The sequence below is a fragment of the Pelophylax lessonae genome (genome assembly GCF_965119305.1).
Source record: "Pelophylax lessonae genome assembly, chromosome: 12".
Classification (NCBI taxonomy): Eukaryota; Metazoa; Chordata; class Amphibia; order Anura; family Ranidae; genus Pelophylax; species Pelophylax lessonae.
This window is the reverse complement of record NC_138779.1, coordinates 23,497,257-23,520,839: the sequence shown is the minus strand read 5'-3', so window position 1 is coordinate 23,520,839 and position 23,583 is coordinate 23,497,257. Positions and strand designations below refer to the sequence as shown.

General features: G+C 44.8%; 1 protein-coding gene across 6 annotated transcripts in view; it reads right to left on the bottom strand.

The window, feature by feature from the left end:
- Positions 1 to 23,583, bottom strand: part of PKNOX2 (PBX/knotted 1 homeobox 2) — a 785,503-nt gene that overhangs the window by 290,168 nt on the left and 471,752 nt on the right. For 3 of the 6 annotated variants that reach the window (XM_082273326.1, XM_082273320.1, XM_082273323.1), the window contains exon 4: positions 19,193 to 19,283. The exons of 2 other annotated variants lie outside the window; for them this stretch is intronic. The gene's annotated coding sequence lies outside the window, so the exon portion shown is untranslated. Of the gene's footprint in view, positions 1 to 7,931; positions 7,979 to 19,192; positions 19,284 to 23,583 lie in introns of those variants that run through there. One more of the 6 variants, XM_082273322.1, reaches the window with a different exon arrangement.

Sequence of the window (23,583 nt, the reverse complement as noted above, 5' to 3'; positions counted from 1 at the left end):
CTGCGCTCTGCCAACCGATGTGGGTGTCAATATAAAGTTAATAACACCGCTGAATCGGTCCTCAAAACGCACTGTGAACTGTGGAATGGGATGGAATCAGATCACATGGGTCTGAACACCCATGCCATCCGATTCCAGTGCGGATAAAAAAAAAAAAAGAGTCCTGCACTATGTTGGTGCGAATGCAATGCGATTTTAGCCACACAAACTGTATGTGATGTGCCCAGGAACGCGGTGTGACTCACATGCGATGTCTGGCATCACAGCAGTGTGAACCCAGACTGACTGCGGCTTTGAAACCGTGCGACTTCATCTGCAATCGCACAATTTCAAAGCCCGCGACTTTGCGACTTTGAAGACATCTGTGCGGCTTCATGCAGAGAAGTCTATTCAAGTTGCATCTGAAATGTGCAAAAGTAGTGCATGTACGACTTCTTCAAATTGATGCGGCAGCAAAAAGTCGGCAATAGGGTGCGAGGGTGCGACTGTAATAAAAAAAAGGTGCATCTCTGCGCTGTGGTGGGGCGGCAGCTAACACAGATAAGTAATATACCGAACGTACAAATTATCTTCAGGAAAAATAAGTAGTGTCAAAAAGAAATGAACAGCAATGAAATGTGAATATTGTGTTATAAATGAACAACACATTGAAATAAAGTCCAAAAAAGTGCTAAAGTGGAAAAAAAAAGAAGAAAAAAAAATATATATATATAGATATAGATAGAGATTATATATATATATATATACATATATAGATAGATATAGATAGAGATATAGATTATATATATATATATATATATATATATATATATATATCTCTCTCTATATATATATATATATATATATATATATATATACACACACACACACACACAGTATCTCACACAAGTAAGTACACCCCTCCCATTTTTGTAAATATTTTATTCTATCTTGTCATGTGACAACACTGAAGAAATGACACTTTGCTACAATGTAAAGCAGTGAGTGTACAGCTTGTATAACAGTGTAAATTTGCTGTCCCCTCAAAATAACTCAACACACAGCCATTAATGTCTAAACCGCTGGCAACAAAAGTGAGTACACCCCTAAATGAAAATGTCCAAATTGGGCCCAATTAGCCATTTTCCCTCCCCGGTGTCATGTGACTCGTTAGTGTTACAAGGTCTCAGGTGTGAATGAGGAGCAGGTGTGTTAAATTTGGTGTTATCACTCTCACTCTCTCATACTGGTCACTGGAAGTTCAACATAGCACCTCATGGCAAAGAACTCTCTGAGGATCTGAAAAAAGAAATTGTTGCTCTACATAAAGATGGCCTAGGCTATAAGAAGATTGCCATGACCCTGAAACTGAGCTGCAGCACAGTGGCCAAAACCATACAGCAGTTTAACAGGACAGGTTCCACTCAGAACAGGACTCACCATGGTCGACCAGAGAAGTTGAGTGCAGGTGCTCAGCGTTATATCCAGAGGTTGTCTTTGGGAAATAGATGTATGAGTGCTGCCAGCATTGCTGCAGAGGTTGAAGGGGTGGGGGTCAGTCTGTCAGTGCTCAGACCATACGCTGCACACTGCATCAAATTGGTCTGCATGGCTGTCAGCCCAGAAGGAAGCCTCTTCTAAAGATGATGCACAAGAAAGCCTGCAAACAGTTTGCTGAAGACAAGCAGACTAAGGACATGGATTACTGGAACCATCTCCTGTGGTCTGATGAGACCAAGATAAAATTATTTGGTTCAGATGGTGTCAAGCGTGTGTGGGGGCAACCAGGTGAGGAGTACAAAGACAAGTGTGTCTTGCCTACAGTCAAGCATGGTGGTGGGAGTGTCATGGTCTGGGGCTGCATGAGTGCTGCTGGCACTGGGGAGCTACAGTTCATTGAGGGAACCATGAATGCCAACATGTACTGTGACATACTGAAGCAGAGCATGATCCCCTCCCTTCAGAGACTGGGTCGCAGGGCAGTATTCCAACATGATAAAGACCCCAAACACCTCCAAGACGACCAAAGGCCTTGCTAAAGAAGCTGAGGGTAAAGGTGATGGACTGGCCAAGCATGTCTCCAGACCTGAACCCTATTGAGCATCTGTGGGGCATCCTCAAATGTAAGGTGGAGGAGCGCAAGGTCTCTAACATCCACCAGCTCTGTGATGTCATCATGGAGGAGTGGAAGAGGACTCCAGTGGCAACCTGTGAAGCTCTGGTGAACTCCATGCCCAAGAGGGTTTAAGGCAGTGCTGGAAAATAATGGTGGCCACACAAAATATTGACACTTTGGGCCCAATGTGAACATTTTCACTTAGGGGTGTACTCACTTTTGTTGCCAGTGGTTTAAACATTAATGGCTGTGTGTTGAGTTATTTTGAGGGGGACAGCAAATGTACACTGTTATACAAGCTGTACACTCACTACTTTACATTGTAGCAAAGTGTCATCCCTTCGCATCACATAAGTGTGAACTCAGACTAAGAAACAAAAAAGCAAAGCACATAAATACACCAAGCGTTACTGTGCATAGACCCTTTTTTTATTATTTTTTTATTAATTTCTAATTTATTATTTTTTTTATTTTTTATACTCAAAAGCTCCTCTCCTGAATGCGACTTTGCTGTTGGAGGAGGGGTTTCCTGCCTCTAAACGCCTATAGTGTGCGTGGACGTTGAAGGGTGCGTTTACAAGCAGAGGAAAAAAAAAGAAAAAACTTCCAACGCCTGTAAAAAGCAGCGTTTGTCAGCTCAAGTGTGAATGTGGTCTTAATGCCTACCCCACGCAAATGCTAAAGAGCAACGCGTTTCTGATGCAGGTCGGGAACGGGCGCTAATATGCACACATTCCCGACCCGCACATATGTGAACCTAGCCTAAAAGACTCATTTATTTTTTTAAAAATAAAAATAATAAAAAAAAATAATAATAAATAAAATAATAATAATAAAAAAAGTTTTTTTAAAAGTAAAAAAAATAAAAATAAAGAAAAAGTCGCAGGAAGCGCGCCTTTTCTGGCCCTGGGATAAAACATTATTTCTAAGTGGAAGGAAACAACTGGCTTGTCAGACCAACCTTTCACCGATCGGAACACAAGTTTAAAAAAAAAAAAAAATAATAATAAATAAAATAATAATAATAAAAAAAAGTTTTTTAAAAAGTAAAAAAAATAAAAATAAAGAAAAAGTCTCAGGAAGCGCGCCTTTTCTGGCCCTGGGATAAAACATTATTTCTAAGTGGAAGGAAACGACTGGCTTGTCAGACCAACCTTTCACCGATCGGAACACAAGTATAAAAAAAAAAAAAAAAATAATAAAAAAAGTAATTGACTTTTTTTTTTTTAATAAACGTTTTAATGCAGTGGCTTTATTGCCAATCAAATTTGACAGAGCTCATTAAAGCATTGCATGCCAAGATCCAGAATATATAGGCTGATCCTGGCAGCACTTTAAAACGCACTCCTTTATAGAACGCATTAACTCGCTTTGGGCCTTGAGATGGAAATGAAAGTCATGTCAATAAAAAAAAAAAAAAAGTGGAAGAAGCTGCTTTTTATTTTTCGGCGGAGTTTAAGTCGGGCCCGGGTTCACTGTGTTAAAACTAAACGAGAGCAAAGGTTTTTTTTTTTTTTTTTCTTTTTTACGGCGCTTACTAATAAATACTCTGCGGACGCAGAAAACATGTTCCCACTTTATGAAACGCAGAATACGATTTTGGTGAGCGAATTACATTAGCAATAATTGTCCCTGTTAAGGGATTTTTTTGGCAGTGGATCATGCGGTATTGCATTTAATGTGCACGTAATCATCAAATAACAAGCAGCCGCGGAGCTCAGCGAGATGTTAAATATGGTTGAGCGGAGTTACACACCACGCCGGCTCTGCACGTATATAATCTAACCCGTGCCTGGGCTTTATAGTCCGTGGTTACGGCGGTGCCCGACACCCCCGCCCACTTTAACAAAGGTCGGTATGATTGACCTCTGTCTGCAGTAATTACCACTGCTATTAAAATCGAAATAATGCTAAATAGCAAATTAAAGTGATTGTAAAGGCTCAATGTTTTCCAACTTCATGCATTCTATGCATGAGGGTAAAAAAACTTCTGTGTGCAGCAGCCCCCCACCCCGAGCACCCCCTAATACTTACCTGAGCCCCATCTTGATCCAGGGATGTACACGAGATCATCAGACTCTCACTCCTCATTGGCTCCCACTGCTGTTAATCAAAGTCACTGAGCCAATGAGGAGAAAGAGAGGGCGGGGCCAAGCTGCGGCTCTGTGTGCAAATGTACACGCAGAGCAGCAGTGGGAGTGGGCCTGCTTGGGGCTGGCTTACTGAATGGGCACGCTGGGCAGTTGCCCAGGGGCCCCACTTGCCCGGGGAGCCCCACCTGCCCAGGGACTCAGCCCCAGCCAAGCATTGGTCTCAACTCTCGTGTGCATCCTGTGCCGAACTTAGCAGGTGGCAAGCACCTGTCGGCCCTCCGCTACTGTCAGGCCACTTGGGCCATGGAGGGGGAGCCCACAACTGCAGGAATGCCGGTCTGCCTCCACAGGAACAGGCACACACAGGACAGTCGAGTCTGACTCCCGTCCATGTGTGTGATAATTTTTATTTTTATTCACGTGGGTGATTGTGTAGGCAGGGCCCTAGTGCACTGCATTGCCCGGGGGGCTTCAATGCTCTTAAGATGGCACTGCTTGGGTGCCCCCAGAGCAAGCTACTTGGCAGGAGGGAGGGGCCAGGAGCACTGATAAGGCAGTACAGGCAGCCCTCCTGTACTGGGCCCGGACCCCATCAGTTCAAAAGAGGGGAGAGAGAGGGCGGGACCAAGCTGCGGCTCTGTGTGCGAACGTGCACAGTAAAAGAAAATCCCAAATTTTGGGTTGTCCCCAGAAAAGTAATAGAGGGGAAATCTTCCAATGGGGACACTAGTTCTGGAGACCTGGGGGGGTTCCCAAGGAATTCCCTTTAATTTGCAGGGATTTCCTTTCACTTTCTGTTTTGGCAATGGGACAGGAAGTGAAGGGAAATCTCCCCAATGGGACACAGATGGCAAAAAGTAAACCATCAGGGGTTATAACTATTGATCGACCGATATCGTTTTTTTAACGCCGATACCGATATTTTGTTCATTGGATATCGGTATCGGCCGATATTGGCCGATATTTTCGGACATTAAAAAAAATATATATTTTTTTTTAATGTCTACAGGTACTGTGGTGGAGGGATCTGGGGGTCTAAAAGACCCCAAATCCCTCCTTCACTTAAAAGCATTCAAAACGCCAAGTTTGGCTGTTTTGAATGCTGTACGTTTTTTGAATTCGGCGCCACCAGTACATGACATCACTTCCGGGTACTCGGCGCCGGATTTAAAAAAATGGAGACTCGGTCAGACGGCGGCGGTGCAGGTAGGATGCCTGGGTCTACTGTTGGGATGGGAGACCCGGGCGATCTGCGGAAGGCGGCAGGAGGGGGGGGGGGGCGTCCTCTTCCACTCCTTGTAATGACAGCCGAGCGGCTTCACAGCCACATCAGTTGTCATTACAAGACAGCTGACAATCGGCTATGGACGCCGGTACCGGGGTGATGCCTCTAGCTGCAGGTATCACTCCGGTACAAGCACTTTCCCGAAATAGTGGCAATATCGGTAAATCAAAAGGCCGATTCCGATATATTGGGGAAAGTGCAAATCGGCCACCGATATATCGGTGTTGCCGATAATCGGTCGATCACTAGTTATAGCCCCCCTTACACTATCTAAAATTCTACTTTAAACAACCTTAACTTACCTTCCCTTACTTTACCTTACGGTAAGCAGGAAAAATAGAGAGGGGGGATCTCCCTAATGGGGGCACAGACAGCAAATAAAACTGACAGGGGTTCTAATCCCTCTCCACTCTATCCAATACTAAAAAAAAAAACATTTTGCCTTTAGTTAAACTTTAAGTTTTTTTCTTTTTTTTTTAATGCAAGCACCGTAAAGCGGATCTTCACCCATTCCATTGACTTGGCACCTCTGCATCCCACCCTTCGTTGCACATATATCGGGTTCTTTTTTTTTCTTTATATCTTTTTTTTTTTATTATCATCAATTTCTGCCCGCCCCCCATTCTCCATCCTTCGTATTACACTGGTGCCCCCAGCGCCTCCTGGTATATGTGGCATGAAAATCCCAGGAGGCACTGGTAGACCTGCACGTCATCCCATTCACTAACAGAGCGGGATTATCAGTGGGCTACGCCAGAACCCGGAAGAGCCTACCTATGATGTTACAGATGAATATGGCGGTGCAGGACCCAGAGAAGAGGATCTCAGCAGGGCAACCCTGGATCCACTGTGTGGGATTTATTTTTTTATTTTATTTTGACATGGAGACACACGCACAGGTTGAACTGGATGGACTGGTGTCTTTATTCTTACCTACTATGTAACTATGAATAGTGCCCCATTATTGGTATTAGTGGGAGGAATTGTGCCCCATCATTGGTGTCAATGAGAGGAATAGTGCCCCATCATTTGTATCAGTGGGAAGAATAGTGCCCCATCATTGGTATCAGTGGGATGAATAGTACCCCATCATTGGTGTCAGTGGGAGGAATAGTGCCCCATCATTGGTGTCAGTGGGAGGAATAGTGCCCCATCATTGGTATCAGTGGAAGGAATAGTGCCCCATCATTGGTATCAGTGGGAGGAATAGTGCCCCATCATTGGTATCAGTGGGAGAAATAGTGCCACATCATTGGTGTCAGTGGGAGGAATAGTGCCCCATCATTGGTGTCAGTGGGAGGAATAGTGCCCCATCAGTGGTGTCAGCGGGAGGAATAGTGCCCCATCATTGGTGTCAGTGGGAGGAATAGTGCCCCATCAGTGGTGTCAGCGGGAGGAATAGTGCCCAATCATTGGTATCAGTGGGAGGAATAGTGCCACATCGTTGGTATCAGTGGGAGGAATAGTGTTTTTTTCGTTTTAATCTCAGGGAGGAATTATGCCCTATTTGTTAGTGCCAGTGGAAGGAATAATGCCCCATCATTGGTTTGAGTGAGAGGAATAGTGCCCCATCATTGGTGTCAGTGGGAGGAATAGTGCCCCATCATTTGTATCAGTGGGAGGAATAGTGCCCCATCATTGGTGTCAGTGGGAGGAATAGTGCCCCATCATTTGTATCAGTGGGAAGAATAGTGCCCCATCATTGGTATCAGTGGGATGAATAGTACCCCATCATTGGTGTCAGTGGGAGGAATAGTGCCCCATCATTGGTATCAGTGGGAGGAATAGTGCCACATCGTTGGTATCAGTGGGAGGAATAGTGTTTTTTTCGTTTTAATCTCCGGGAGGAATTATGCCCTATTTGTTAGTGCCAGTGGAAGGAATAATGCCCCATCATTGGTTTGAGTGAGAGGAATAGTGCCCCATCATTGGTGTCAGTGGGAGGAATAGTGCCCCATCATTTGTATCAGTGGGAAGAATAGTGCCCCATCATTGGTATCAGTGGGAGGAATAGTGCCTCATCATTGGTATCAGTGGGAAGAATAGTGCCCCATCATTGGTGTCAGTGGGATGAATAGTTCCCCATCATTGGTGTCAGTGGGAGGAATAGTGCGCCATCATTGGTATCAGTGGGAGGAATAGTGCTCCATCATTGGTTTCAGTGGGAAGAATAGTACCCCATCATTGGTTTCAGTGGGAAGAATAGTGCCCCACTGCTTGTGTCAGTTGATGTACTGGTGCCTCGTCGTTGGTGTCAGTAGAAAGAATACTGCCCCGCTGTTGGTGCCACTTAAAGGAAAGGTGCCTTATCTCTGGTGTCAGTAGGAGGATCGGTGCCTCAAATCAGTGGGAAGAATAATGCCCCAAGGGCTGGATAAAGGCAAGGAATGGGCTGCATGTAACAAAGACAGCGCCTTAGCACAAGGCGAAGTATGGAGGTAAATGGTCAATAACATACCTAGAGACGATGGAAGGAATAGGCCCCCCCGGTACCGAATATTTCAGGCAGCCCTGTGAAACGGCAACTCTTTATGTTCTCCGCACACAGCCAGTGTAATCTACTACATCAACAGCAGCAAAAAAAAAACAGTTCAGCCTCACAGCCAGACACATGTACTGTTAGATCTCATTCCAATTGTTGTCTCCTTTGCTAATTTCATGGCATTTAGTCACGTCAGTGTTCTCACAGTCAATACGGGAAGAGATAAACTCATCTTACATAGACTCGCAGACCATACTCATGAGCAGATAGATTTTCTTCATCAATTGTAATGCGTCTCTCGAGGCAGAAACACTGAGTCACATCAGAACCCAACCTGACCCCTGTGAAAGTTTACACAAGTGCCAGTCAGGGCTGGTAATGGAGTCTTCTTAATCAATGGGATCTAGTATGTTCTGGGGAATAACTGGCTTCACTTGCAGATTGAAATAATTGGCACGGGGGCTATCAAATATCATATTTCCAGCTTTTCTAAAATGGGCGACAAACACACCTTTTATCTCCAATTTTGAAGGCAGAAGACTTCAGTCTTACCGTCTTACATGCAGATAGAACAAAACAGAAAAATGAATAGCTATTGAGCAAAATGCAGTTTTTAATTTTAGAGAACTCTTCTACTATCACAAAAAACTGTAAAGCCAATCATCTAAAGTAAACCAGTCACTCTTTTCATCTCCCACTCAAGTCTACTCAGCAAATTTCTAAATGGAACAAGAATGCCCATCGTTCTCAAAAAGTCACACTGCCCAGGGCTAGAGCAATGTTACAACCCTTCAACCCATGTTGAAATATGGCACATGTACCGTCCCTGGCACAGGATTATGGCCATCTCAGGAGAATGTGCTGCCATGGTCAGATGGACACTATAGTCTACACCAGCCATTCCCACCCAAGGTTCAGTGGAACGCTAAGGTCCATCCAGTGGTTTTTAGGGGTTCCTTGAGGTGTGTCTGATTGACTTCCCGTTTGATGGTTCTTGAATATGTCTGGGTGCAATACCACTTGGCTGGACACGCGGCATGATATCTTTTTAGGTCTCTGTTGGGTGGCATTAGGGCTACCAATTTAGTGGAAGCATTCCTCCAATTGGCCATCATTGTAAAGTGCATTCTTTCAACTGACCATCCACGTAAGGAGCATTCTTCTAACTGACTTTCAATCTAAAGAGCATTCTTCCACCTGACCATCAATGTAAGGAGCATTCTTCCACCTGACCATCAATGTAAGGAGCATTCTTCCCACTGACTACTAATGTAAGGAGCATTCTTTCACCTATCAATGTAAAGATTATTCGTCCACCTGATTATCAACGTAATAGCATTCTTTCAACTGACCACCAATATAAAGAGCATTCTCCCAACTGACTATCAATGTAAAGAGCATTTTTCCACCTATAAATGTAAAAAAGCATTCTTCTACCTGAATATCAATGTAAGGAGCTTTCTTCCACATGACCATCAATGTAAAGTGAATTCTTCCCACTGACCACCAATTTAAGGAGCATTCTTCCCACTGACCACCAATTTAAGGAGCATTCTTCCCACGGACCCCCAATCTAAGGGGCATTCTTCCCACTGACTACCAATGTAAGGAGCATTCTTCCTACTGACCACCAATGTAAGGAGCATGGTTCCACTTGATTATCAATGTAAGGAGCATTCTTCCACATGACCATCAATGTAAAGAGCATTCTTCCCACTGACCACCAATGTAAGAAGCATTCTTCCCACTGACCACCAATCTAAGGGGCATTCTTCCCACTGACCACCAATGTAAGGGGCATTCTTCCCACTGACTACCAATGGAAGGAGCATGGTTCCACTTGATTATCAATGTAAGGAGCGTTCTTCCACATGACCATCAATGTAAGGAGCATTCTTCCCACTGACCACCATTGTAGGGAGCATTCTTCCCAATTTTTGTTTATTAAAAGTCTTGCAATCAATAATCATAAAATCAATATACATAAATAAATATATACATATTTACATGAAAAGGGAAAAAAAATACATAGCAAGTTCTGCTCTCAAATAAAGAATGGCTTTACAGCAAAAACAAAACTCACATCATGAAACACATCATTACCGGGAAAAATAATCTTAATAAGACTCACACCACCACACCAGACATCAAACCTGCGAGGTCAAGAAACAAAAACCACTCCCATTATGCATGCAGCCCTTCTTCAAAAATGAAGATATTAACTAACAAAAGCTAAGGGCGTGAAAGAAATAGCATAGGAAAAAAGCTTTTCACCCAGAGATGGACAGTTCACCAAAAGCAGGTCTGATATTCCTCCACGCCCTTATCCAGACCGCTCGAGGCTCCCTGCCCTTCTCAAGACCCCGAATCTTCCCAACCTCACCCAGAATATCGTACACCACCACCTCGACAGGGAGGACTTTCTTCCGCAAGGTAATCTGGCACCGTGCATTCCACGTGAAGTAACGGACAACTATACTAACTAGAAAAAGTGTATCCAAATCAAAATCCCAGAGAGTCGGGAATGCCCCGTACACCCACTCCGCATAACTCATGCGATAGAGAAAGGGGATGCCTAGAGCCCTCCCCACCCTTTTATACACCTCTATGTTAAAGGGACACTGGAGCAAAAAGTGGTCCATAGACTCCACTTTACCAACACACTCCGCTCTAGGACAATCCCGATCATCCACAGGGCGATGCTTCAGGTTCCCTCTCACATAGAGCCTTCCATGGAAAGCGAGCCAGGCTTGATCCCTAAACTTCAAAGGGATTCTTCCTAAGTTAATTAAACGCAACCCCTCCCTCATTACAGGGCCTGGGCAATCCCTTAAGGTCAGCGACACACTGAAAGCAGAGCCCAAAATCCTCTTCTCCAGAAGCTTTCTGGGGAGGGACTTGATATCCCCCACTGTCACCTGCCACTGCCTAAGTATTTTCAGACACGGGGCAACATAAGCCGGAAGCTTGCCATGTCGGACTCTCAGACTTTTCACTGGCCCGCCATCTTCCCAGCATCGCAGAAAAGGCCTAAACCAAGATTGAAAAATACCCACCCATCCCGGCGGGGTCTCTGCTAACATATTACCAAGATTATACTTTAAAAAAAGCAGAGAAAAGAAAACTATAGGATTGACCATTCCTAGACCACCCTCCCGCCTGGACAGGTAAGTTACATTGCGTTTGATCAGGTTCAGCCTATTTCCCCATAACAGTTGGAAAAAGCAGCTGTACACCCTTGCATAGAGAGATTCCGGCAAGATACAGACAAAGCTGACATATAAAAAGATTGGGATCAGGTAAGTTTTAATCAAGTCAACCCTTTCCCTCAAGGAAAGTTTCCATTTCTTCCAGCTTGCCACCTTGGCATTGGCATTCAACAACCTGCTTTCCCAATTTCGATGACCATAGTCACCAGGACCAAATTTGATGCCCAACACTTTAATTTCCTGCTGGGGCTCTGGGAAGGCATCCGGAAGTTCGAAGCTTTCACCCTCCTCACCCATCCAGAAAACTTCACTCTTTTCATGATTGATTTTAGAGCCAGAAGCCTCAGTGTACTGCTCTATCACAGAGACCACCTCCTGCGCCTCCTCCATCCCAGAGATAATAACAGACACATCATCGGCATAGGCCACGACCTTCAAAGGCGGCACACCAGCAATGCCCAAAGGCACCCCACACAACGATCCACTCTCTAACCTTCTTATGAAGGGATCGATTGCGAATACATATAGCAGGGGGCTCAAAGGACACCCCTGGCGCACACCAGAGCCAACCTCAAAAGGCCGTCCAACCCAACCATTAACAAGTGGGAAGCTCTCAGCCCCTTTATATAATGTTTTCAGCCAATCAATAAACCTCCCCTGCAGGCCGTATCTACCAAGTAGCAAATACAGGTACTCATGATTGACTCGATCAAAAGCCTTCGCCTGATCCAATGCCAGCAAGTACTTTCTCCATCCAGCAGCCCTGCATCGCTCCAAAGCCTCCCGGACAGCTAAAATTGCTGAAAAGGTACTTCTGCCCTGGACCGAGCAGTGCTGATGATTGGACAACAAATCGCCTGCTACTGACGACAAGCGCCAAAAAAGAATCTTCGCCAAGATCTTTCTATCAACATTGAGAAGACTGATGGGGCGCCAGTTCTCAATTATTGAGGGGTCTTTACCTTTTGACAGAAGAATCACAGCGGATTGCCTCATGGAGGGAGGGAGAGAACCCTCATCTAAACAGCTGTTATAAACCTCCGTTAAAAAGGGAGCCAGAATGGACTTAAAACACTTGTAAAATTCAGCTGTCAACCCATCTGGCCCAGGCGACTTTTTGGTAGCCAGCTTCTCTATAGCACGAACTACCTCATCCGCTGAAATTGGTTCTGTCAAATCCATCAAAGGCAATGTATCATTTCCCAATCCTGGAGTAGAATCCAGAAAGCTTTCCATCCTGTCCCGACTAAGGTCCTTTCTTCCCAGAAGGTCTGCGTAATATGACCTGAAGATCTCCAGGATCCCTGATCTGGACTTCACCAGGGAACCCGTACTATCCCTCAGACCTATGACCGTCTTAACTGCTATGCCTTGCTTACAGTTCTGGTAAGGATCAGGCGAGTGATATTTCCCATAATCTCTCTCCAGAACCAAGGAGGCATGCCGGTCGTATTGACACTTCCTAAGAAGAAGCTTTACCTCCGAGATCTCCCCTGGATCTCCTCCATACGAGACAAGACGATCAAGCTTCCTCCGCAAATGCTGGTAGGCAATATACATACCAAGCTGCTTCTTCTTACTTATGGCCTTGAAAAGTCCAATCGCCCTTTGTTTCACAAGCTCCCACCACTCTGACTTACTGCTGCAAAAGTCCAGAATAGAAACCTGTGCCTGAAAAAAATCCTCAAAGGATTGTCTTACCTCTACATCTTCCAGGAGAGCCGAATTCAGTTTCCAGGTACCCCTTCCCCTGGGTGGAGTGTCCGAGGCATTCAGAGTCACAGACAGCATACAGTGGTCAGAGAACTCCACCGCCCTCAACTCAGGAGCCGAGAAAGCAGAGTTCTCCTTTAAAAAAAACCTATCTATCCTACTCTGACTATTCCCTCTCTGAAACGTGAATCCCGTGCTGCCAGGGCAGTGCTTAATGTGCACATCTACCAGGCCTGCTTGTCTAACCATATCTCTAAGAAAAACGCTATCATAACCCAGCCTGTCTATGGAGACCCTCCTGTCTTCAGGCCTAATTATGGTGTTAAAGTCACCTCCAAAGACAACCTGCTGGGATGTAAAAAGGAAGGGCTTGATCTTTGTGAAGAGGCATTTCCTGTCCCATTTTGACTGCGGTCCATAGATATTGATCAGGCGCAGGTCCTGCCCCCTAACAGAGACGTCTAAGACCATGCATCTCCCCATTTCTACCTCAATTATCCGCCGGCACGTTACCATATCGGTTTTAAAAAGAACCGCAACTCCGCTGCAAGGCTCAGCCGCAAGAGACCAAAAGGAGGGACCGCATCTCCACTCCCTTTTTGCTAGATGGACATCGGCCAAAGTATTGAGCCAGGTCTCTTGCAAAAATAAAATCTCAGCATCAAACTCACTGAGCAAAAATAAGGCAATATCACGAGCTCTTGCAGATTTCACGCTGGCGACATTAATGGTCGCCACCTTTATCAGAGCGGGCACTGCCATCAGGATGATTGGGGTAGTCGTTTCTTAACCTCCACCACACTCTCATCACCCGAAACAGCTCTCTTTACACTATGTGACTCCCCCTCATCCATAGATGATAAAGTAGATAAATCGGATACTAACTCCTCCCCTGATAAAACCGAAAATGTGTTGCCAAGAGGAACCCCTCCTGGCTCTAACTGTAAGGAAGAAGTGACCGCTTTACTGGTCTTCCTCTTCTTCTTTTTCTTCCTCTTTGTCCTCTCCCACCCCTCATCATCCGAATCCTCCACAACAGAGGGTGAGACATGGGACATGGACACCCCTCCCTCAACCCCATCGACCCCACCACCATCCAGCACCCCTGCACCCTCTTGGCCGCGTTTGCGGTGTCGAGAGACAGGGACTGGAGGTGGAGTAGGCCGAGGGGGAAGATCCACTATACCCGCCCCCCCAGCAGCTTCCGCTAGTCTGGAGGATCTACGCACAGTAGATGTAGGAACAACAGGAGGGACAGACTCAGGGACCACATCACTAGGGGAAACAGAATCTGACACAACAGACACAGACTCAGGGACCACATCACTAGGGGAAACAGAATCTGACACAACAGACACAGGAGGGGCAACAACAATTTCCTCTCTAACTTCAGCTGCTTCATCTTCTTTATCAAGCCTCTGCAGCTCAGTCTCCAATCCTGGCAAGTTATGCAGTGCCTCTGGGCACTGGCTATATGGATGACCCAGCTGCTGGCACAAATTGCACCGAATCTGGGTGCATTCTCTGGCCAAATGGCCTAAATCCTGGCACAGTGAGCACTTCTTGTGGGTGCAGGACGATGCAAAGTGGCCTTTATCACCACATTTATTACATACCTTAGGCTGACCTTGGTAGAAAATGGTCAGCCTATCCCTACCCAGAAAGGCTGAGCAGGGAAGGTGCTGAACTACATCGCCCAGCACCCCCAATTTTAGCGACACTGTCCAGGCCCCTGTCCATATCCCATGCTCATCAAGGACCTTCCGCAGTGGAGTGAGGACCTCGCCATATCGGCGTAGCCATACTAATAAATCAGCCTCTGGTATGGATTCGTTACGCACCAAAATGGTCACTGATTTTATCAGAGGCTGCCTTGAAATCACTTTTGGCACCAAACCACTCCACTGCTGAAGGCCCTTGCACCTCCTAAATCTCTCCCAGAAGAGATCCAAACTTTCAGGTTTTACAAACGACAAATCGAATTCATAACTCCCCACCGGACAAATTAAAGCAAAAATATCACAAGCTTTAAACCCCATTTCCAAAATCAACTCAGCCACCCTCCCCCTTACAGGTGGAGTTCCATCCCCCACCCACCTCAACTGTACCACATTCCTCCTCCTATACCCACCAAACCTCCCTGAATTTTGACTAATAACAGAATTCCCACCACCCACCCTGGTGTGACTCCCCAAAGCTGAAGCATAGCTTCCAACATTCCTCCCAGCAGAAAATCCATCAGTTTTTTTTAAATTATCTGACACACACTTAGCAGATAACGATTGCACAGATTCGGGATTGATCTGTGCAATCGAATCTTTCCTCTGCTGAGCAGGAGGAGAAATGTCATTTTTATTTTTCCCAGCATTACTAACCCCTTCACCACCACCCACCACATTCATTGCTTTAACATTGTCATTTTTTATACTTGCTGGGATACTTATTATTGCTGTTGTCTTCACAGCAGAATCCATAGTTGCTGCTGCATTGGTAAGAACTCCAGCTGTCATCTTCTCTTCCACTAGGACAGGGTTTTCAGCTGTGGAAATAGCATTCTGTTTTAACACAGCAGCAGGTAAAGCATTGCAGGATATTTCCATTGCTACTTCCATTCCACTTCCAGAACTATGTTGATCCCCTCCCCCATCAGCAATCAGCACTGGAAGACTGGGAGGCTCAGGTGAACATGAAGCAGGCTCTTTGGAGCTGGCAACCATTTTGCTTGCCGTGGGACTACTGGTCTCAGCCAGACCAGCAAAATCCATGCCTGGGGTGTTTAATGCAGGTCCATCCACATTCGTCTGATGGTCCGGGGCTTGCATGTCTGTCGGTTTCTCCACAGCGGTAACTCCAATAGGTAGCTGTATGCAGAGCTCTTTCTCACCTGGGACACCATCCACTACAGCAGATGGGGCAGACATGTTGGATGGCAGCATGGTGTACTGGGATTTCTCCACCATTACTGGCTTTGCTGACTTGAATCTCCTCTGCCCATCCTCAGGGATTTCTGATGGATCATCAGAAAATACAAACCTGTCTGCTTTCAGGGGTGACTCCATCTGCTGGATGAATGTCAGGGATCCATGTCCACTCTCAACCCCCTGGCTGGTTGCCGCTGGTGATTCCCAGTTCTGGCATGGGGGGAGAGGTGCAGAGGCAGATGGAGCCTGGTCATCCATTAACTGAGGCTGCTGATCCACAGAACTTGCTGATGCTTGGCTGGTAAATCGCCTCTCATTGTCAAATTTTTCTTTAAATGCTCCACTTCTGTCTTTCAGCCTTTCCAATAATAAAGTTTGTTCCTTTACCTTTTCTTCCAATTCCTGTAACTCAGGCTTCATGGCTGTGCGATTTTTACTCCAGGCCTGGAAATACTTGGTTTTGAAGGATTTGTGTTCAGCCTTCAAAACTTTAAGTTTTTCTTCCGCTCTCCCAATCGCCCTAAAACGATTGATAATCTTCTGGCTGAAGACATCCGCATTCTCACCAGGGCCTGGACCCACAGACAGGTCCTCCACCTCCTCCTCACTAGGCCCCGTGTCATCAGGGGGATCCCTCCCAGGGCCTCCCCCAGGATCAGGCATTGTTCCTGGGCCAAGCTAGCAAGCAAGGCCCAGGCTTGAAAAGGGCTGGTTCTCTGAGAGAGCTCTTTGGGTGTGTCCTCCTCCTTCTTCCCACTGACCACCAATGTAAGAAGCATTCTTCCCACTGACCACCAATCTAAGGGGCATTCTTCCCACTGACCACCAATGTAAGGGGCATTCTTCCCACTGACTACCAATGGAAGGAGCATGGTTCCACTTGATTATCAATGTAAGGAGCGTTCTTCCACATGACCATCAATGTAAGGAGCATTCTTCCCACTGACCACCATTGTAGGGAGCATTCTTCCCACTGACCACCAATGTAAGAAGCATTCTTCCCACTGACCACCAATGTAAGGAAAATTCTTCCCACTGACCACCAATGTAAGGAAAATTCTTCCCACTGACCACCAATCTAAGGGGCATTCTTCCAACTGACAATCAGTGTAGGAGGCATTTTCCAGATTGACCCCCAATGAAATGGTTTTAGCAGGGATTTCCCGAGACCTGGAAATATTATATAGGTTTCCTCTGGGGTAAAAAGTTGTGAAAGGCTGATCTAGAGCCATATTCAGTGCATGTTACAGATTTCAAAGTGTGCTGCTATCACTAAGGGATAAGATCATTGAACCTTCTCTGTCCAGTGTAAACTGCTCTTGTAATTCCATTAAGAAATTTGCTGTATGGAGTTGGGGGGGGGGGGGGGGGTGCTAAACCTAGCAAGCTGAATAGTGTGTCTATGCTTTAGTGTAATAAAAAGTGCCTGTACATACTTTCATTCGACCATAGGACTTTTGTTCTTGGCACCACAAAACCCAGGAGGACATACTACATGAATGCTTTCCATCCTAGTCAAGTTAAGGAGGGCCATATCCCCTGTATTCCCCTGAGCCAATATATAAGCATATGGCAAAGGTGCTGCATAGAAAGCAGAATAGGCCTCTGGGCTTGTTCGGGAGACTTTGTCACTTCCTTGTTGGGGCAGTCTTTGTTTCCCAGAAACGCGTTGGCTCGTCATACTTGTTACAATCTCCAAACAAACGCTTACAAACTCACCCTCCAACTTGTATTTACTGAACACCAGGTGCTCCTTTCTACCTACTCTTCCAAGTTCACATGTGGAAAAGACCTTAAGGCCATACCCAAAGGTAGCAACCCAGGCCCCATAAAATAAAGGGCTGACTATCACCTTCTTTCAAGGTGGGCACAAACCATTGGAAGCAAAAACCTTCTCCTTCCCCCACTCCATCACCCACCCATGATCAGTGACTGATTGAGTCAGTCCAGAGCGGTTTCCAACCCCAACAAGATAAAAAAAAAAAACGAAGAAGCTTTGGCTGCCGACTTTGAGGATCAATTATTCCACAGTATCTGCAGCTGCAGAGGTCAGTGGGAGCTATTTAAAATCATATTTGCTTATTGTTAGGAATATGTAAGGACAAATCATTGGAAGCAAAAACGTTCTCCTTCGCCCACTCCATCACCCACCCATGATCAGTGACTGATTGAGTCAGTCCAGAGCGGTTTCCAACCCCAACAAGATAAAAAAAAAACGAAGAAGCTTTGACTGCCGACTTTGAGGATCAATTATTCCACAGTATCTGCAGCTGCAGAGGTCAGTGGGAGCTTTTTAAAAGCATATTTGCTTATTGTTAGGAATATGTAAGGACAAATCATTGGAAGCAAAAACCTTCTCCTTCGCCCACTCCATCACCCACCAATGACCAGTGACTGATTGAGTCAGTCCAGAGCAGTTTCCAACTCCAACAAGATAAAAAAAAAAAACTAAGAAGCTTTGGTTGCAGACTTTGAGGATCAATTATTCCACAGTATCTGCAGCTGCAGAGGTCAGTGGGAGCTTTTTAAAAGCATATTTACTGCTTGTTAGGAATATGTAAGCACAAATCATTGGAAGCAAAAACCTTCTCCTTCGCCCACTCCATCACCCACCCATGATCAGTGACTGATTGAGTCAGTCCAGAGCGGTTTCCAACTCCAACAAGATAAAAAAAAAAACTAAGAAGCTTTGGTTGCAGACTTTGAGGATCAATTATTCCACAGTATCTGCAGCTGCAGAGGTCAGTAGGAGCTTTTTAAAAGCGTATTTGCTGCTTGTTAGGAATATGTAAGCACAAACCATTGGAAGCAAAAACCTTCTTCTTCGCCTGCTTCATCACCCACCCATGACCAGTGACTGATTCAGTCAGTCCAAAAGCGGTTTTCAACCCCAACAAGATAAAAAAAAGCTAAGCTTTGGCTGCAGACTTTGAGGATTAATTATTCCACAGTATCTGCAGCTGCAGAGGTCAGTGGGAGCTTTTTAAAAGCGTATTTGCTGCTTGTTAAGAATATGTAAGTATTTAAATATCCACAGCCTGGCCAAAGTTATAAAATTAAATGTTAACTGTAAGCACCAAGGGATGCACACGCCCCACATACCACAGCTTCCTGCATGCCAGGTCATAGTACCCAGTGGCTGGATCATCAAGTATGTTGCCAGGGGTTAGCAATTTTAGCGGGTTAGCAATTTTGTTACGTATACCAATGTTAAGGTGCCTATAGTTATATCACAGTTTTTTTTTTTTAATACAGATGAACTTTAAAATATCTATACATCAGGACTGAAGAGGCTCCATGGGACTGTGGTTCAAAAGAGAGTTTGTTTCAGCCGGTAGGGTCAGATGGCAGCCAAGTCTAATATTGATTGAGATAAAGTTTTCTGATATCTTACCGTGCAGCGCGACACTGGAAGCCGAAGATCTGGGGACGTTCCGTAGAAACCTCAGAGCTGAATGGAAATGGTTGCGTATTATCCCATATACCTGCAGAGAGAAAATGTGAAGCCGTTATATCAGACATGTGTGATCCTATACACGTGTAACACTTCCAGGCCACAACCTAAGGCAGCATGGGAGTGCCAGGATGCTCTGTATTTCACTAAAGCTGGACTCCATCAATATCCAATATTGTCTAAATCCATCCATCATGTGTATTCCCCTTCAATCTCAATGAGCTTTGTGTATTTCTTCCAGATCTGTGCAGTAATCCAGTGTGAGACTTCCTGTAATAAAGACCGCTCACTGACACTCTCTTTCTTTGCTCAGGGTGACTGGTCTTGTCTCCGCCCCAGCCTGCAGATTTCCGCAAGCAACCTTTAGTGGGTGGAGCCTGCTGGGTCCCTCCCAAAGCTCTCATTTTCTGCACAGGCTATGTACAGCACAATAGTGATATCACTGCTACTTTTATATGGCAATATCTGGGTTTGCAAAAGCATTTGGTGCTCACAAAGTGGATTTAAAGTGCTACTAAACCCACAACCGTAAAATCAGTCTGTAAATGCAGTAAAGCATGCTTGTTATATTCACTGTGTAACCTAAGGGGGTTAATCCTCTGCATTGTATAAAAAAGGCTGTTTTTTTTTCTGATCCTCGCCTTCTTGCATTGTCCCCAAAACATCTCTGGATAAGACAGTTAGCCCCGGTTCACATTAGTGCGATCACAGAGATCGCATGTAATTCGGAGCGCACTGCTCCTAAATGACATGCGATCTCTGTGCGGTGCAAATTTCAGCCATACAGTTTGTATGGCTGAATTCGCACTAAACTCGCACATGACCCTTTTATTTTCCCTCAGCAGAATCGGATCGCATGGTGGTTCACACTAGTGCGATACGATTCTGTGCGAGCTTGCAGATCGCACTGCGATATGCGATGGCAACTGGGGGTGTCGTTAAACTTTTAATTGATACCCCCTGCGTATCACATATGGCAGTGTGAACTGCCAGGGGTGCGGATGCGATGCGGGATCACGCTGCATATTCGTAGCGTTCCCGCATCGCACAAATGTGAACCGGGACTTAGTGGCAGGGCTGCTGTTAGAAATCTAAACAATCTAAAATATAAACAATCAACGTCCCCCCCCCCCCCCCCCCCTCAGCGGGCTGCGGTAAAATGATCAAACGTTGACCGGTCCGTGGTGATAGAAAGGTTGGGGAGCCCTGTGCTGGTGCATCTAAGGCTCGATTCACACTACTGCGACCCGGAAGTCGCGTGACTTTGCCAGGCGACTTCCTGGCGGTTTGTTGGCAACTTGATGCGACTTGGGTACTACTTTGATGTGACTTTATGCAACTTTGAAGCGAGGGAGGGGCTGCACCGCAGGGAATGCCTGGGTAATCTTCCTGTAATGTCCGATCCAGATCACATCAATATATAATATATAACCAAAAGTATTGGGACGCCTGCCTTTACACCATAGGCGTGTGCAGGGGGCGTGCCAGGTGTGCCTGGGCACACCCTAACCACTACCCTACAGGATGGAGAGTGGGGAAAGGGGTTAGTAAATATATAACTTACTGGCGCCTTCCTTTTCCAAATGAACATTGTGAACACAGCTAGGCTTACTATGCTTCAGTTTGTGAGCGAACAGGAAGCCGCTCAGCACGGAGCACTTCCCATTCATTCACAGTCCAGTGCAGCTGAGGCTGCAGAGAAAGGGATGTGTGTTTGAGCTTTGGGGTGCACACCCTAATGCAATAGGCTGCGCACACCTATGCTTTACACGCACATGAACTTTAATAGCATCCCAGTCTTAGTCCATAGGCGTCAGTATGGAGTTGGCCCACCCTTTCCAGCTATATATTTCTTAACCTTTTTACCCCGGAGAAACCTTTGAAATAATTTTCAGGTCCTGGGGAATCCCTGATAAAACCAATTTATTGATGACCAGGGCTAAAAACTCCTCTTATGATGGTGGTCAGTAGGAAGAATGACCCTCTTAGGCTACCGCTGGTTTAAACGCAGTAAATGCTGCACCATAGTGCCGCAGCGAAGGCATTGTACAATAGTAGCAGCCTAAAACCTGCAATATATGCTTCTTAACTACTTGCCCACCGCCCCATGCAGATTTACTGCGGCGCGGCGGCGCGGCTGCGCAAAATCACATAGATCTACATGATTTTGCGCTCATGGATTTGGCGGCACGCGCACGCCGCCGGACCCGCGCTCCTGCTGTTATTAGACAGAGCGGGAGCCAGACCACAGGAGGAGCGTGCTCGATCGCCACCGGCCTCCCGCAATGACAGAAGAGCCGTCTGCCTATGTAAATGGAGCGCGCTGCTCTGCAAATCACATGCGATGTCTGCGCGATGCGAATTCAGCCATACAGATTGTATGGCTGAATTGGCATCGGAATGGGACAGATCACGCACAGGGGGTGCGTTTTGGGTCCACAGCAGAATCGGATCACATAGTGGTTCACACTAATGCAATCCGATTCATATCCGAACTGACAGTTTGCACTGCGATATGCAAACTGATCTGGGGGTGTCGTTTCGCATATCGCAATGTGAACTGACAGTTTGGACATGAATCGGATCGCATTAGTGTGAACACCCATGCGATCTGATTCTGCTGCGGACCCACAAAAGGGTCCCTGTGCGTGATCTGTCCGAATCCGATACCCTCTAAATACTCTTGTATTGAATTGTATTGTAACTGTATTGTCTTCCCTCATATTGTAAAGCGCTGCGCAAACTGTCGGCACTATATAAATCCTGTATCATAATAATAATTCAGCCATACAATGAATGCGATGCAGAAAGCCGCAGTGGATTCGCAGGGTTCCTGCATCGCATATACAGTATGTGAACCGGGACTTATACAGTAACAGTGCATATTTTTAGCACTGATTATTGTAGTAATGTCACTGGTCCCCAAAAAGTGTCAAAAATGTCAGTTAGGGGTCCCGCAATGTTGCAGTCCTGCTAAAAATCGCAGATCGCTGCCATTACTAATACAATAAATAAATAAAAAGTCCATAAATCTATCCAGTCGTTTGTAAATGCCATACCTTTTGCGCAAACCAATTAATATACGCTTTTTGGGATTTTTTTTTTACCAAAAATATGTAGCAGAATACAAACTGGCCTAAAATTATGAAAAAAATGTGATTGCTAATTTTTTCTTTTTTTTTTTTGGGAATGTTATATAGCAGAATGTGAAAAATATTGGTTTCTTTTTCAGCATTGTCGCTCTTTTTTTGTTTTGCGCAAAATCTAAAAACCGCAGAGGTGATCAAATACCACCAAAAGAAAACTCTATTTGACGCGATAACTTTTACGCAAACCAATCAAAATACGCCTATTGGGATTTTTTTTTATCAAAAATATGTGGCAGAATACAAATTGGCCTAAACTGATAAAAACAATTTGATTTTTTACGTTTTTTTATTGGGAATGTTATATAGCAGAAAGTAAAAAATATTGGTGGTTTTTGTTTTTCAAAATTGTCGCTCTTTTTTTGTTTATAGCGCAAAATATAAAAACCGCAGAGGTGATCAAATACCACCAAAAGAAAGCGCTATTTGACGCGATAACTTTTACGCAAACCAATCAAAATACGCCTATTGGGATTCTTTTTTACCAAAAATATGTAGCAGAATATTTTTTTTTGGGGAATGTTATACAGCAAAATGTGAAAAATATTGTTTTTTTGTTCAAAATTGTCGCACTTTTTTTGTTTTGCGCAAAAAAATTAAAATCGCGCAGGTGATCAAATACCACCAAAAGAAAGCTCTATTTGACAAAAATATGTAGCAGAATACAAATTGGTCTAAAATTATGAAAAAAATTTGATTGTTAATTTTTTTTTAGGGAATGTTATATAGCAGAATGTGAAAAATATTGTTTTTATTTTTCAGAATTGTTGCTATTTTTTTTGTTTTGCGCAAAAAAATTAAAAAAAATCGCACAGGTGATCAAATACCACCAAAGGAAAGCTCTATTTGTGGGGGGAAAAAAAGGACATCGATTGTATTTGGGTTACGGGGTCGCACGACCGCGCAATTGTCAGTTAAAGCAACTCAGTGCCGTATCGCAGAAAATAGCCTGGTCATTAAGGGGGTAAAATCTTCTGGAGCTGAAGTGGTTAATAAATAATAATAATAATAAATAAATAATAATAATAATAATAATAATAAATAATAATAATAAATAAATAAATAATAATAATAAATAAATAAATAAATACATAAATAATAATAATAAATAATAAAATGAGGTAAAGTCAGGTGCATTCATTATATTTTATCAAAAAAAAAAACACAAAATAAATGGCAGCTAAA